General features: G+C 48.2%; 1 protein-coding gene across 3 annotated transcripts in view; it reads right to left on the bottom strand.

Annotated features, from left to right (window-relative positions):
- LOC126100490 (uncharacterized) overlaps positions 1–17,549 on the bottom strand; it is an 89,462-nt gene that overhangs the window by 10,407 nt on the left and 61,506 nt on the right. The gene's annotated exons all lie outside the window — the stretch shown is intronic.

Here is a 17,549-nt window from a genome sequence, read left to right as displayed (position 1 = left end):
ATAGGGTCATCGGCCATCTCGGGAGGATGGCCGGGAGGGGGAGCTTCCTCCGCCGGTGAACGGCCAGATGTTCGGCTACCAGCGGTGCGGCCAGGCGAAACGGATGACGGCCTGGGGCGGCAACCGCTGGGTGGCGCAGGAGAAGAAAGGCGCCGTGGCGGAGAAGGAGAACTGTGCTTCCTATGCGCCTTTTTAGAAGGACGTTTGGTGGAAGTACCGGTCGAAGGCTGGGAGGTCGAGGGACGGAGGAAGTCTGCACGGGATGGTTCCTTCTTGAAGGCCCGTGCATCTGACTTCGGGGTCTTCGACTTAGCAGAAGCTGAGGAAGTGGCTGGTGTCTGTGGGGTGATGGGAGGAAGAGGAGACGTCGACCGCGCGATCTTAGCACTGGCCGAACGGACGACCGTGGTGCTGAAGGTCAGATCGCATGTCTGGGTTGCTACCTCCTTGGTAGTCCGAGGAGAGGCGAGGACAGTGCTGTATTTCCCCGCTGGGAGCAGCGTGGGCTTCCTACTAGCCAATAGCTTGCGAGCAGCCGAGGTGGACACTTTCTCTTTGACCCGAATTTCTTGGATACAGCGTTCTTCCTTATAGACAGGACAGTCGCGGGAGGATACGGCATGGTCACCCTGACAGTTCACACAACGAGGAGACGGAGGTGGACATTCACCCTCATGGGCATCCCTGCCACAAGTGACACATTTAGCCGCATTGGAGCAAGACTGTCGAGTGTGATTGAAACGCTGACACTGGTAGCAGCGCGTAGGTGTCGGGACATAGGGGCGAACAGAAATAACCTCGTAGCCCGCCTTGATGCGCGATGGCAGCTTAACACTATCGAAGGTCAAGAAAAGTGTCCGGGTCGGTACAAGGTTATTGTTGACCTTTTTCATGACCCTATGGACAGCCGTCACGCCCTGCTCAGCGAGGAAAGATTGAAGCTCCTCGTCAGTCAATCCGTCGAGGGAGCTACTATAGACTACACCACGAGACAAATTCAAAGTTCGGTGGGCCTCCACCCGGACAGGGAACGTGTACAAGAGTGTGGCCCGAAGCAGTTTTTGTGCCTGAAAGGCATTCTCAGTTTCTAGTAATAAGGTACCGTTACGCAACCTGGTACAAGATTTGACAGATCCGGCTATGGCATCTACGCCCTTCTGAATAACGAAAGGGTTGACAGAGGAAAAATCCTTTCCGTCCTCAGATCGAGAAACTACGAGGAACTGTGGGGCAGGCGGTAGTACTTTTGTCACTGTTGGCTGGTCACGTTTCCGTTTTTGGGTCGAAGTCGAAAGCGATGGAGTAGAATCCATTGCGGAGGAATCCCCCATGATTGCCAGCGTCTCCGATGGCGCGCTCCTTCCTTGTGGGGACCCTCTCAGAGGGCACTCCCGCCTTAGGTGAATGTTTACACCTCAGGTCACACCTCCCGAGAAACAGACGGAGGGACCAATCGGCATGGTCAGAAGGTATCAGCTCAGGCAATCACCCCTCCCCGGGCCTGGCCTTTACCAGGGGGTACGCGCGTGCCTTACATGTCTACCCAGGGCGGGGACTTACGCGTTACCCCGTCACCGGCTACGCGTGCGAACGCGTGGGTCGGCCTTCAGACACGCACAGGGAGGAAGGAAGAAGAGGAAAAAGAAGAGAGGGAGAAAGAGGACAGACTGTCTCAAACGCCGAGGCGGAGACCAGAGAAGGCAAGGAGAAGATGGCAATGAGAAGAAGGCAATGAGGAAGCAAGGAGAAGAAGGCAATGAGAAGGCAAGGAGAAAAAGGCAATGAGAAGGCAAGGAGAAAAAGGCAATGAGAAGGCAAGGAGAAAAAGGCAATGAGAAGGCAAGGAGAAAAAGGCAATGAGAAGGCAAGGAGAAGTCAAGGGAAAGAGTAAGGAACACAGTGAGGTGGAGAAGAGCAAAGAAAGGAACCAACAAAAGGAAGGAAGAAACGAGAAGTGAAAAACCAAAAAGACCACGATTATAGGTCGTGAAACCGTCCGTCTCCGGACGCAGGCGCTAACTACCCCCGTGAGGGGGATGGACTCCTTTTAGTCGCCTCTTACGACAGGCAGGAATACCTCGGGCCTATTCTAATCCCCGGACCCGCAGGGGGAAAAAGGTCTGGGGGGGAACTATCAGAGCCCTTTGAAATTCGCACAGATGTCAGACAAGGCGATGGCCTCTCACCAAATCTGGTGTTAGATAAGGTCATAAAAGAATGGGAAACATCACAACAGGGGATAACCTTAGGAAACATACAGATTAAATGCCTGGCTTTTGCAGACGATTTGGTGATTGTCACAAAAGGTATAAAGGAAACAAAAGACGCTATTGAAAAACTGCACGAAATTGCTTCCAAAACTGGACTACAGATCTCTTACGAAAAGACACAGTTTATGAGCACAAAGAAACTCTCATCTCTGAACAAAACGGCAAACTTCAAATACCTCGGTGAAACACTACAAATGAGTGGACATAACAGAGACTCAAACGAAGAAAGAAAGAGTAAACTGGACAAGGCATACAAAGTAGTGTGGAATCATTACAACAAGAAGTCTATCTCACAAAAAGCCAAATTACGCCATTACGACATGATGGTGCTCCACGACGCACTATATGCAGCAGAGGCCACACTAATCCTAGGGCATACACGTATCAGACAATTAGAAAAAGTAGAACGGAAAATACTTAGGAAAATATTTGGCGCAACTAACAACAATGGAATATGGATCAAGAAACCTACAGAGGAACTGTACAAACATACGGAGACAATCACAGAAAAGATTAGAAAACACAGACTACAGTTCTATGGACACCTAAACAGAATGTCATCACACAGGCTGACCAAACAGATCTTTGACCGGGTAACCACTAGAAACAACAAATGGGTGGCAGAGATAGAAAACGGCCTGAACCAACTCAACATAACAGCAGACACAATAAATGACACAAAAAAAATTCAGAAACATCATTAAGAAAAGTAAACTACATGAGATACAATGTGACAAACGAACAGGCATAAAATGGACAGAAGAACGCGAGCAAGATCACAGCCAGAAGATGAAAGAAATATGGGCAACCAAAAAGGCAATCAAGTTGAAGCTGAAGACACGAAGCCGGCAAGAAGCATGGACAGAGGACCGGAAACAGAAACACAGCGAGCAAATGAGGGAAGTTTGGGCAGCAAGGAAGGCAGCAAAAGGAACTGGCGATGTATTTAGTCCAAATGCGCTCTTTAAGGGCAAAACAGCAATTATATATATATACACACACCTAAAAACAAAGATGATGTGACTTACCAAATGAAAGTGCTGGCAGGTCGACAGACACACAAACATACACACAAAATTCAAGCTTTCGCAACAAACTGTTGCCTCATCAGGAAAGAGGGAAGGAGAGGGAAAGACGAAAGGATGTGGGTTTTAAGGGAGAGGGTAAGGAGTCATTCCAGTCCCGGGAGCGGAAAGACTTACCTTAGGGGGAAAAAAGGACGGGTATACACTCGCACACACACACATATCCATCCACACATATACAGACACAAGCAGACATCCTTACCCTCTCCCTTAAAACCCACATCCTTTCGTCTTTCCCTCTCCTTCCCTCTTTCCTGATGAAGCCACTGTTTGTTTGCGAAAGCTTGAATTTTGTGTGTGTGTTTGTGTTTGTTTGTGTGTCTATCGACCTGCCAGCACTTTCATTTGGTAAGTCTCATCATCTTTGTTTATATTCCGGGATTGGAATGACTCCTTACCCTCTCCCTTAAAACCCATATCCTTTTGTCTTTCCTTCTCCTTCCCTCTTTCCTGACGAGGCAACCGTTGGTTGCGAAAGTTAGATTTTGTGTGTATGTTTGTGTTTGTTTGTGCGTCTATCGACCTGCCAGCGTTTTTGTTTGGTAAGTCTCATCATCTTTCTTTTTAAATATATATATATATATATAAAAAAAGATGATGTGACTTACCAAACGAAAGTGCTGGCACGTTGATAGACACACAAACATACACACAAAATTCTAGCTTTCGCAACCAACGGCTGCTTCGTCAGGAAAGAGGGAAGCAGAGGGAAAGATGAAAGGATGTGGGTTTTAAGGGAGAGAGTAAGGAGTCATTCCAATCCCGGGAGCGGAAAGACTTACCTTAGGGGGAAAACAGGACGGGTATACACTCGCGCACACACACACACACACACACACACACACACACACACACACACACACACACATCCATCCGCACATACGCAGACACAAGCAGACATTTGTAAAGGCAAAGAGTTTGGGCAGAGATGTCAGTCGAGGTGGAAGTACAGAGGAAAAGATGTTGTGGAAAGACAGGTGAGGTATGAGCGGCGGCAACTTGAAATTAGCAGAGGTTGAGGCCTGGTGGATAACGAGAAGAGAGGATATACTGAAGGGCAAGTTCCCATCTCCGGAGTTCTGACAGGTTGGTGTTAGTGGGAAGTATCCAGATAACCCGGACGGTGTAACACTGTGCCAAGATGGCTCGCCGTGCACCAAGGCATGTTTAGCCACAGGGTGATCCTCATTACCAACAAACACTATCTGCCTGTGTCCATTCATGTGAATGGACAGTTTGTAGCTGGTCATTCCCACATAGAAAACTTCACAGTGTAGGCAGGTCAGTTGGTAAATCACGTGGTTGCTTCCACACGTGGCTCTGCCTTTGATTGTGTACACCTTCCAGGCTACAGGACTGGAGTGCTTGGTGGTGGGAGGGTGCATGGGACAGGTTTTACACTGGGGGCAGTAAATCCCTTAAAACCCACATCCTTTCGTCTTTCCCTCTCCCTCCCTCTTTCCTGCTGAAGCAACCTTTGGTTGCGAAAGCTTGAATTTTGTGTGTGTGTTTGTGTTTGTTTGTGTGTCTATCGACCTGCCAGAACTTTCGTTTGGTAAGTCACATCATCTTTGTTTTTAGATATATTTTTCCCACGTGGAATGTTTCCCTCTATTATATTCATTTTATATATATATGCGTCTAACGACCTGCCAGCGCTTTTGTTTGGTAAGTCTCATCATCTTTGTTATATATATATATATATATATATATATATATATATATATATATATATATATATATATATATATAGAGGGAAACATTCCACGTGGGAAAAATATATTTAAAAAGAAAGATGATGAGACTTACCACACAAAAGCGCTGGCAGGTCGATAGACACACAAACAAACACAAACATACACACAAAATCTAGCTTTCGCAACCAACGGTTGCCTCGTCAGGAAAGAGGGAAGGAGAAGGAAAGACAAAAGGATATGGGTTTTAAGGGAGAGGGTAAGGAGTCATTCCAATCCCGGGAGCGGAAAGACTTACCTTAGGGGGAAAAAAGGACAGGTATACACTCGCACACACACACATATCCATCCACACATACAAGACACAAGCAGACATTTGTAAAGGCAAAGAGTTTGAGCAGAGATGTCAGTCGGGACGGAAGTACAGAGGCAAAGATGATGTTGAAAGACAGGTGAGGTATGAGCGGCGGCAGATTGAAATTAGGAATTAGCGGAGATTGAGGCCTGGCGGATAGCGAGAAGAGAGGATATGCTGAAGGGCAAGTTCCCATCTCCGCAGTTCTGACAGGTTGGTGTTAGTGGGAAGTATCCAGATAACCCGGACGGTGTAACACTGTGCCAAGATGTGCTGGCCGTGCACCAAGGCATGTTTAGCCACAGGGTGATCCTCATTACCAACAAACACTGTCTGCCTGTGTCCATTCATGCGAATGGACAGTTTGTTGCTGGTCATTCCCACATAGAACGCTTCACAGTGTAGGCAGGTCAGTTGGTAAATCACGTGGGTGCTTTCACACGTGGCTCTGCCTTTGATCGTGTACACCTTCCGGGTTACAGGACTGGAATAGGTGGTGGTGGGAGGGTGCATGGGACTGGTTTTACACCGGGGACGGTTACAGGGGTAGGAGCCAGAGGGTAGGGAAGGTGGTTTGGGGATTTCATAGGGATGAACTAAGAGGTTACGAAGGTTGGGTGGACGGCGGAAAGACACTCTTGGTGGAGTGGGGAGGATTTCATGAAGGATGGATCTCATTTCAGGGCAGGATTTGACGAAGTCGTATCCCTGCTGGAGAGCCACATTCAGAATCTGATCCAGTCCCGGAAAGTATCCTGTCACAAGTGGGGCACTTTTGGGGTTCTTCTGTGGAGGGTTCCGGGTTTGAGGAGATGAGGAAGTGGCTCTGGTTATTTGCTTCTGTACCAGGTCGGGAGGGTAGTTACAGGATGCAAAAGCTGTTTTCAGGTTGTTGGTGTAATGGTTCAAGGATTCCGGACTGGAGCAAATTCGTTTGCCACGAAGACCTAGGCTGTAGGGAAGGGACCGTTTGATGTGGAATGGGTGGCAGCTGTCATAATGGAGGTACTGTTGCTTGTTGGTGGGTTTGATGTGGACGGACGTGTGAAGCTGGCCATTGGACAGGTGGAGGTCAACGTCAAGGAAAGTGGCATGGGATTTAGAGTAGGACCAGGTGAATCCGATGGAACCAAAGGAGTTGAGGTTGGAGAGGAAATTCTGGAGTTCTTCTTCACTGTGAGACCAGATCAAGAAAATGTCATCAATAAATCTGTACCAAACTTTGGGTTGGCAGGCCTGGGTAACCAAGAAGGCTTCCTCTAAGCGACCCATGAATAGGTTGGCGTACGAGTGGGCCATCCTGGTACCCATGGCTGTTCCCTTTAATTGTTGGTATGTCTGGCCTTCAAAAGTGAAGAAGTTGTGGGTCAGGATGAAGCTGGCTAAGGTAATGAGGAAAGAGGTTTTAGGTAGGGCGGCAGGTGATCGGTATGAAAGGAAGTGCTCCATCGCAGCGAGGCCCTGGACATGCGGAATATTTGTGTATAAGGAAGTGGCATCAATGGTTACAAGGATGGTTTCCGGGGGTAACAGACTGGGTAGGGATTCCAGGCGTTCGAGAAAGTGGTTGGTGTCTTTGATGAAGGATGGGAGACTGCATGTAATGGGTTGAAGGTGTTGATCTACGTAGGCAGAGATGCGTTCTGTGGGGGCTTGGTAACCAGCTACAATGGGACGGCCGGGATGATTGGGTTTGTGAATTTTGGGAAGAAGGTAGAAGGTAGGGGTGCGGGGTGTTGGTGGGGTCAGGAGGTTGATGGAGTCAGGTGAAAGGTTTTGTAGGGGGCCTAAGGTTCTGAGGATTCCTTGAAGCTCCGCCTGGACTTCAGGAATGGGATTACCATGGCACACTTTGTAAGTGGTGTTGTCTGAAAGCTGACAGTCCCTCAGCTACATACTCCCGACGATCAAGTACCACAGTCGTGGAACCCTTGTCCGCCGGAAGAATGACGATGGATTGGTCAGCCTTCAGATCACGCATAGCTTGGGCTTCAGCAGTGGTGATGTTGGGAGTAGGATTAAGGTTGTTTAAGAAGGATTGAGAGGCAAGGCTGGAAGTCAGAAATTCCTGGAAGGTTAGGAGAGGGTGATTTTGAGGAAGAGGAGGTGGGTCCCGCTGTGACGGAGGACGGAACTGTTCCAGGCATGGTTCAATTTGGATAGTATCTTGGGGAGTTGGATCATTAGGAGTAGGATTAGGATCATTTTTCTTCGTGGCAAAGTGATATTTCCAGCAGAGAGTACGGGTGTAGGACAGTAAATCTTTGACAAGGGCTGTTTGGTTAAATCTGGGAGTGGGGCTGAAGGTGAGGCCTTTGGATAGGACAGAGGTTTCGGATTGGGAGAGAGGTTTGGAGGAGAGGTTAACTACTGAATTGGGGTGTTGTGGTTCCAGATTGTGTTGATTGGAATTTTGAGGTTTTGGAGGGAGTGGAGCTGGAAGTGGGAGATTGAGTAGATGGGAGAGACTGGGTTTGTGTGCAATGAGAGGAGGTTGAGGTTTGCTGGAAAGGTTGTGAAGGGTGAGTGAGTTGCCTTTCCGGAGGTGGGAAACCAGGAGATTGGATAGTTTTTTAAGGTGGAGGGTGGCATGCTCTTCTAATTTGCGGTTGGCCTGTAGGAGGATGCTCTGAACAACCGGTGTGGATGTGGGAGAGGAAAGATTGAGGACTTTTATTAGGGACAGGAGTTGATGGGTGTGTTGATTGGCTGAGTGGATGTGTAGGTGAAGGATTAGGTGGGTGAGGGCAATGGATTGTTCGGTTTGGAACTGGTATAGGGACTGATGGAAAGAAGGGTTGCAGCCAGAGATGGGAACTTTAAGTGTGAGGCCTTTGGGGGTGATGCCAAATGTCAGACAAGCCTGAGAAAATAAAATATGGGAGTGTAATCTGGCTAGGGCGAAGGCATGTTTGCGGAGGGAATGTAAATAAAACTTAATGGGGTCGTTGTGGAGGTGTTGTGAGGGTGACATGGTACTAGAAGGTGGAAAGTGGAACACGAGGCTGAAATGAAAATGAAAATAAATATAAAAATATATGGGGAGAGATAAAGGTAAAACTAGAAAGCAAATGGAGATCTGGTGTGAAAAAAGGCGAAAAAGGGTTGGTTAGAGCTGGGCTATGTTGATCCTGTGGTGAACTTGTGTAGGTAGATAATGATGTGCATAAAGGTTAGTGCCGCCAAAACACGTTAAAGGGTGGAGAAATACGGGAAAATTTCGAAAAAACTACGTGAGGATGTATTAAAAGGGTGGTTTGGTGGTGGCAGATTATGGGAATGAAGCTAACAATTGTCTGATGAAGAAATAATGACGTTAAAACCTGTGGGAAGCGGCTAAAAATGATCGATGATGTGAGAAAAACGGAACTGGAAATAAAGCAAAATATATTAAAACTAGCCGAAAAGGTTGTTTAATAGCTGAAAGGAACTGTTTGTGAACTGGAAACGGTGGATTTTATAGCAGCGGTAGTGTTGAAAGCGGAAAAAAAAAAATTTGGTTATGGCTTGGAAGTGGGTTACGTATTATTACGTATTATTGAGTATATATCGGCAGGATAAAATTGTATACTGGATTACGGTAAAAAAAAGGAGAAGGTGAATAGAAAGTAAAACTGCTGGCAAAAACAGAAGGAGGAAATAAGATGACAGAAAAGACTACGAAATGTAACAGTGACAATAACAATAATAAACGTGATTGTTGGGTTCAAATTAATGATATGAATATAATAGAGGGAAACATTCCACGTGGGAAAAATATATTTAAAAAGAAAGATGATGAGACTTAACCAAACAAAAGCGCTGGCAGGTCGATAGACACACAAACATACACACAAAATCTAGCTTTCGCAACCAACGGTTGCCTCGTCAGGAAAGAGGGAAGGAGAAGGAAAGACAAAAGGATATGGGTTTTAAGGGAGAGGGTAAGGAAAGCTAGATTTTGTGTGTATGTTTGTGTGTCTATCGACCTGCCAGCGCTTTTGTTTGGTTAACTGACCTGCCTACACTGTGAAGCGTTCTATGTGGGAATGACCAGCAACAAACTGTCCATTCGCATGAATGGACACAGGCAGACAGTGTTTGTTGGTAATGAGGATCACCCTGTGGCTAAACATGCCTTGGTGCACGGCCAGCACATCTTGGCACAGTGTTACACCGTCCGGGTTATCTGGATACTTCCCACTAACACCAACCTGTCAGAACTCCGGAGATGGGAACTTGCCCTTCAGCATATCCTCTCTTCTCGCTATCCGCCAGGTCTCAATCTCCGCTAATTCCTAATTTCAATCTGCCGCCGCTCATACCTCACCTGTCTTTCAACATCATCTTTGCCTCTGTACTTCCGTCCCGACTGACATCTCTGCTCAAACTCTTTGCCTTTACAAATGTCTGCTTGTGTCTTGTATGTGTGGGTGGATATGTGTGTTTGTGCGAGTGTATACCTGTCCTTTTTTCCCCCTAAGGTAAGTCTTTCCGCTCCCGGGATGGAATGACTCCTTACCCTCTCCCTTAAAACCCATATCCTTTTGTCTTTCCTTCTCCTTCCCTCCTTCCTGACGAGGCAACCGTTGGTTGCGAAAGCTAGATTTTATGTGTATGTTTGTGTGTCTATCGACCTGCCAGCGCTTTTGTTTGGTTAAGTCTCATCATCTTTCTTTTTAAATATATTTTTCCCACGTGGAATGTTTCCCTCTATTATATTCATATCATTAATTTGAACCCAACAATCACGTTTGTTATTGTTATTGTCACTGTTACATTTCGTAGTCTTTTCTGTCATCTTATTTCCTCCTTCTGTTTTTGCCAGCAGTTTTACTTTCTATTCACCTTCTCCTTTTTTTACCGTAATCCAGTATACAATTTTATCCTGCCGATATATACTCAATAATACGTAATAATACGTAACCCACTTCCAAGCCATAACCAAATTTTTTTTTTTCCGCTTTCAACACTACCGCTGCTATAAAATCCACCGTTTCCAGTTCACAAACAGTTCCTTTCAGCTATTAAACAACCTTTTCGGCTAGTTTTAATATATTTTGCTTTATTTCCAGTTCCGTTTTTCTCACATCATCGATCATTTTTAGCCGCTTCCCACAGGTTTTAACGTCATTATTTCTTCATCAGACAATTGTTAGCTTCATTCCCATAATCTGCCACCACCAAACCACCCTTTTAATACATCCTCACGTAGTTTTTTCGAAATTTTCCCGTATTTCTCCACCCTTTAACGTGTTTTGGCGGCACTAACCTTTATGCACATCATTATCTACCTACACAAGTTCACCACAGGATCAACATAGCCCAGCTCTAACCAACCCTTTTTCGCCTTTTTTCACACCAGATCTCCATTTGCTTTCTAGTTTTACCTTTATCTCTCCCCATATATTTTTATATTTATTTTCATTTTCATTTCAGCCTCGTGTTCCACTTTCCACCTTCTAGTACCATGTCACCCTCACAACACCTCCACAACGACCCCAGTAAGTTTTATTTACATTCCCTCCGCAAACATGCCTTCGCCCTAGCCAGATTACACTCCCATATTTTATTTTCTCAGGCTTGTCTGACATTTGGCATCACCCCCAAAGGCCTCACACTTAAAGTTCCCATCTCTGGCTGCAACCCTTCTTTCCATCAGTCCCTATACCAGTTCCAAACCGAACAATCCATTGCCCTCACCCACCTAATCCTTCACCTACACATCCACTCAGCCAATCAACACACCCATCAACTCCTGTCCCTAATAAAAGTCCTCAATCTTTCCTCTCCCACATCCACACCGGTTGTTCAGAGCATCCTCCTACAGGCCAACCGCAAATTAGAAAAGCATGCCACCCTCCACCTTAAAAAACTATCCAATCTCCTGGTTTCCCACCTCCGGAAAGGCAACTCACTCACCCTTCACAACCTTTCCAGCAAACCTCAACCTCCTCTCATTGCACACAAACCCAGTCTCTCCCATCTACTCAATCTCCCACTTCCAGCTCCACTCCCTCCAAAACCTCAAAATTCCAATCAACACAATCTGGAACCACAACACCCCAATTCAGTAGTTAACCTCTCCTCCAAACCTCTCTCCCAATCCGAAACCTCTGTCCTATCCAAAGGCCTCACCTTCAGCCCCACTCCCAGATTTAACCAAACAGCCCTTGTCAAAGATTTACTGTCCTACACCCGTACTCTCTGCTGGAAATATCACTTTGCCACGAAGAAAAATGATCCTAATCCTACTCCTAATGATCCAACTCCCCAAGATACTATCCAAATTGAACCATGCCTGGAACAGTTCCGTCCTCCGTCACAGCGGGACCCACCTCCTCTTCCTCAAAATCACCCTCTCCTAACCTTCCAGGAATTTCTGACTTCCAGCCTTGCCTCTCAATCCTTCTTAAACAACCTTAATCCTACTCCCAACATCACCACTGCTGAAGCCCAAGCTATGCGTGATCTGAAGGCTGACCAATCCATCGTCATTCTTCCGGCGGACAAGGGTTCCACGACTGTGGTACTTGATCGTCGGGAGTATGTAGCTGAGGGACTGCGTCAGCTTTCAGACAACACCACTTACAAATTGTGCCATGGTAATCCCATTCCTGATGTCCAGGCGGAGCTTCAAGGAATCCTCAGAACCTTAGGCCCCCTACAAAACCTTTCACCTGACTCCATCAACCTCCTGACCCCACCAACACCCCGCACCCCTACCTTCTACCTTCTTCCCAAAATTCACAAACCCAATCATCCCGGCCGTCCCATTGTAGCTGGTTACCAAGCCCCCACAGAACGCATCTCTGCCTACGTAGATCAACACCTTCAACCCATTACATGCAGTCTCCCATCCTTCATCAAAGACACCAACCACTTTCTCGAACGCCTGGAATCCATACCCAGTCTGTTACCCCCGGAAACCATCCTTGTAACCATTGATGCCACTTCCTTATACACAAATATTCCGCATGTCCAGGGCCTCGCTGCGATGGAGCACTTCCTTTCATGCCGATCACCTGCCGCCCTACCTAAAACCTCTTTCCTCATTACCTTAGCCAGCTTCATCCTGACCCACAACTTCTTCACTTTTGAAGGCCAGACATACCAACAATTAAAGGGAACAGCCATGGGTACCAGGATGGCCCACTCGTACGCCAACCTATTCATGGGTCGCTTAGAGGAAGCCTTCTTGGTTACCCAGGCCTGCCAACCCAAAGTTTGGTACAGATTTATTGATGACATTTTCATGATCTGGTCTCACAGTGAAGAAGAACTCCAGAATTTCCTCTCCAACCTCAACTCCTTTGGTTCCATCGGATTCACCTGGTCCTACTCTAAATCCCATGCCACTTTCCTTGACGTTGACCTCCACCTGTCCAATGGCCAGCTTCACACGTCCGTCCACATCAAACCCACCAACAAGCAACAGTACCTCCATTATGACAGCTGCCACCCATTCCACATCAAACGGTCCCTTCCCTACAGCCTAGGTCTTCGTGGCAAATGAATCTGCTCCAGTCCAGAATCCTTGAACCATTACACCAACAACCTGAAAACAGCTTTTGCATCCCGTAACTACCCTCCCGACCTGGTACAGAAGCAAATAACCAAGGCCACTTCCTCATCTCCTCAAACCCGGAACCCTCCACAGAAGAACCCCAAAAGTGCCCCACTTGTGACAGGATACTTTCCGGGACTGGATCAGATTCTGAATGTGGCTCTCCAGCAGGGATACGACTTCCTCAAATCCTGCCCTGAAATGAGATCCATCCTTCATGAAATCCTCCCCACTCCACCAAGAGTGTCTTTCCGCCGTCCACCCAACCTTCATAACCTCTTAGTTCATCCCTATGAAATCCCCAAACCACCTTCCCTACCCTCTGGCTCCTACCCCTGTAACCGTCCCCGGTGTAAAACCTGTCCCATGCACCCTCCCACCACCACCTATTCCAGTCCTGTAACCCGGAAGGTGTACACGATCAAAGGCAGAGCCACGTGTGAAAGCACCCACGTGATTTACCAACTGACCTGCCTACACTGTGAAGCGTTCTATGTGGGAATGACCAGCAACAAACTGTCCATTCGCATGAATGGACACAGGCAGACAGTGTTTGTTGGTAATGAGGATCACCCTGTGGCTAAACATGCCTTGGTGCACGGCCAGCACATCTTGGCACAGTGTTACACCGTCCGGGTTATCTGGATACTTCCCACTAACACCAACCTGTCAGAACTCCGGAGATGGGAACTTGCCCTTCAGCATATCCTCTCTTCTCGCTATCCGCCAGGCCTCAATCTCCGCTAATTCCTAATTTCAATCTGCCGCCGCTCATACCTCACCTGTCTTTCAACATCATCTTTGCCTCTGTACTTCCGTCCCGACTGACATCTCTGCTCAAACTCTTTGCCTTTACAAATGTCTGCTTGTGTCTTGTATGTTTTTTTTTTTTTTTTTGTGGTTTTAGGGCGCACAACTTCAATGGTCATTAGCGCCCTGACTACTCTAAAAATGCACCGCGAGGCACAAGTGGACAACAATTAAAAGGGAAAACACGCTAAAAGAGACTGAGAGGCATAGGATTAAAAAACAACATCAAATGTCCTTAGCGAGGTTTGTCAAATTGATAAAACAAAGAACACGAGCAGCTGCTCGTGGGTCATCCGCTAAAATGGCATCGAAGGTATTAGGCAGGTTAAGATCGAGGCGCAGTGTGTTAAGATCTGGACAAGACATTAAAATGTGTCTAACCGTCAGCAAGTGCCCACATGGGCAGAACGGCGCCGGCGCAGCCGTCAGCACATGGCGATGGCTGAACCGGCAGTGTCCAATCCTTAACCTTGCTAAAACGACCTCCTCCCGCCGAGAAGGGCGTGAGGAGGACGTCCAAGCCACTGGAAGAGGTTTTAAGGCCCGAAGCTTGTTGTTGGTAAGTGCAGCCCAATCGGCATGCCACAGCGACACAACGCGCCGACAAATGACCCTGCTAAAATCGGACGAAGGGACACAACAAGAAGCTGTCCGAGGCTGGAGGACCGCAGCCTTGGCCGCGGCATCTGCAGCTTCGTTCCCAGGGATACCGACATGGCCAGGAACCCACATAAAGCTAACCGGCGGACCGACGTCCACCAGCCGCTGAAGAGAGCGTTGGATCCGGTGCACGAAAGGGTGAACCGGGTACGGATCACTGAGGCTCAGGATGGCGCTCAGGGAATCTGAGCAGATGACATAAGCAGAATGTCGGTGGCGGCAGATGTAAAGAACAGCCTGGTAGAGGGCAAAGAGCTCAGCTGTGAAGACCGAACAATGATCATGGAGCCGGTATTGGAAACTTTGTGCCCCGACTATAAAGGAGCACCCGACCCCGTCATTGGTCTTAGAGCCATCTGTATAAATGAAAGTCATGTTGATGAACTTCGAACGAAGTTCCAAAAAACGGGAGTGGTAGACCGAACTGGGGGTGACCTCTTTTGGGAGCGAGCTGAGGTCAAGGTGAACGCGGACCTGAGCCTGGAGCCAAGGTGGCGTGTGGCTCTCGCCCACTCGAAAGGTTGCAGGGAGTGAAAAATTAAGGTGTTGAAGGAGGCGACGAAAGCGAACTCCAGGGGGTAGCAGGGCAGAGACATACAACCTATATTGACGGTCAAGAGAGTCGTCAAAAAAGGAACGATAAGACGGATGGTCGGGCATTGACAGTAGCCGACAGGCATACCGACAAAGCAGTATATCGCGCCGGTAAGTGAGTGGCAATTCGCCAGCGTCAGCATGAAGACTCTCTACGGGACTGGTATAAAATGCTCTGATCGCAAGTCGTAAACCCCGATGTTGTATGGAGTTGAGGCGGCGTAAGATGGATGGCCGTGCAGAGGAGTATACGAAGCTCCCATAATCCAGCTTGGAGCGGACGATCGACCGATATAGACGAAGTAGGACGGTTCGATCCGCACCCCACGACATACCACTGAGAACACGGAGGACATTTAAAGAACGGGTACAACGGGCGGCCAAATATGACACATGTGGAGACCAGCTAAGTTTCCTGTCAAAGGTAAGGCCTAAAAATTTGGTTGTCTCCACGATTGGGAGAGCAACGGGACCAAGTCGTAAGGACGGTGGGAGAAACTCTTTGTAGCGCCAGAAGTTAATACAGACCGTCTTCTCGGCAGAAAAACGGAAGCCATTGGCGACACTCCAGGAGTAAAGACGGTCAAGAGAACGCTGAAGACAGCGCTCCAGGACACGTGTACGCTGCGCGCTGCAATAGATGGTAAAATCGTCCACAAAAAGGGAGCCTGATACATCAGCTGGGAGGCAATCCATTATTGGATTGATCGCGATGGCGAACAGAGCGACGCTCAAAACTGAGCCCTGTGGCACCCCATTCTCCTGGCGAAAGGTGTCGGACAGGACAGAACCCACACGTACCCTGAACTGTCGATCCATTAAAAAGGAACGAATAAAAAGAGGGAGGCGACCGCGAAGGCCCCATGTATGCATGGTGCGGAGAATGCCTGCCCTCCAACAGGTGTCGTAAGCCTTCTCCAAATCAAAGAACACAGCCGCGGTCGGGCGCTTCCGCAAGAAGTTATTCATAATGAAGGTCGACAAGGTAACCAGATGGTCAACAGCAGAGCGGCGCCTACGAAATCCACATTGGACATTGGTAAGTAGGCGTCGAGACTCAAGCAGCCAAACCAATCGAGAGTTAACCATTCGCTCCATCACTTTACAGACACAGCTGGTAAGTGAGATAGGTCGATAACTGGAAGGCAAGTGCTTGTCCTTCCCCGGCTTAGGAATCGGGACAACAATAGACTCGCGCCAGCATGCGGGAACATGTCCCTCAATCCAGATGCGATTGTATGTACGAAGAAGAAAACCTTTACCCGCAGGAGAAAGGTTCTTCAGCATCTGAACATGAATAGAATCAGGCCCTGGAGCGGAGGACCGTGATCGGCCAAGTGCGGTTTCGAGTTCCCGCATGGTGAATGGGGCATTATAACTTTCACAATTCGAGGAGCAAAAGTCAGGTGGCCTAGCCTCCTCTGCCTGTTTGCGGGGGAGGAAGGCAGGGTGGTAATGAGCGGAGCTCGAAACCTCGGCGAAAAAGCGGCCGAAGGCATTGGAGACAGCCTCAGGGGCCACAAGGACTTCATTCGCGACCTTCAAGCCAGAAACTGGGGAGTGGACCTTAGTGCCTGATAGCCGGCGCAGGCTACCCCAGACAACAGAAGAAGGGGTAAAACTGTTGAAGGTGCTTGTGAAAGCAGCCCAGCTGGCTTTCTTGCTTTCGTTAATAATACGACGACACTGAGCACGTAATCGTTTATAATTAATACAATTCGCCACTGTAGGGTGGCGTTTAAAGGTGCGTAAAGCACGTCGACGAGCACGTAAAGCGTCTCTACATGCTGCGGTCCACCAGGGGACCGGTACGCGACGTGGAGAAGAAGTAGGGTGAGGGATGGAATATTCAGCAGCAGCGAGAATGACTTCCGTGAGGTGTGCGACCTGACGATCGCAGCTTGTGAAGGTTTGATCCTGAAAGGTCGCCCTGGAAGAAAAGAGCCCCCAGTCGGCCTTGGAGATGGTCCAACTAGAGGAGCACGGAGAGGGAGTATGCTGCAGGAGATGGATAACACACGGGAAGTGGTCGCTCGAATATGTATCAGCAAGTGCATACCACTCAAACCGGCGTGCAAGTTGGGGAGTACATATAGAGAGGTCTAAATGGGAATAGGTATGAGATGTGTCCGAAAGAAAAGTAGGGGCGCCAGTATGAAGGCAGACAAGATTGAGCTGGTTGAAAAGGTCTGCTAACAAGGAGCCCCTCGGGCAGGAGGCTGGAGAACCCCAAAGGGGATGGTGGGCATTGAAGTCTCCAGTTAACAAAAACGGTGCAGGTAGCTGAGCAATAAGTTGCATCATGTCTGCCCTGGTAACGGCAGATGACGAGGGAGTGTAAACGGTACAAAAGGAAAACGTAAAAGTGGGGAGAGTAATGCGGATGGCGACTGCCTGCAGGCCGGTGTGCAATGTGATGGGATCGTAGTAAATATCATCCCGGACCAGCAACATAACCCCTCCATGAGCTGGGATTCCTACCATAGGGGGTAGGTCAAAACGCACAGAGGTGTAGTGTGCCAAGGCAATGTGATC

The sequence above is a fragment of the Schistocerca cancellata genome, chromosome 9 (genome assembly GCF_023864275.1).
Source record: "Schistocerca cancellata isolate TAMUIC-IGC-003103 chromosome 9, iqSchCanc2.1, whole genome shotgun sequence".
Lineage (NCBI taxonomy): Eukaryota > Metazoa > Arthropoda > Insecta > Orthoptera > Acrididae > Schistocerca > Schistocerca cancellata.
This window is presented reverse-complemented; position numbering and strand designations above follow the sequence as displayed.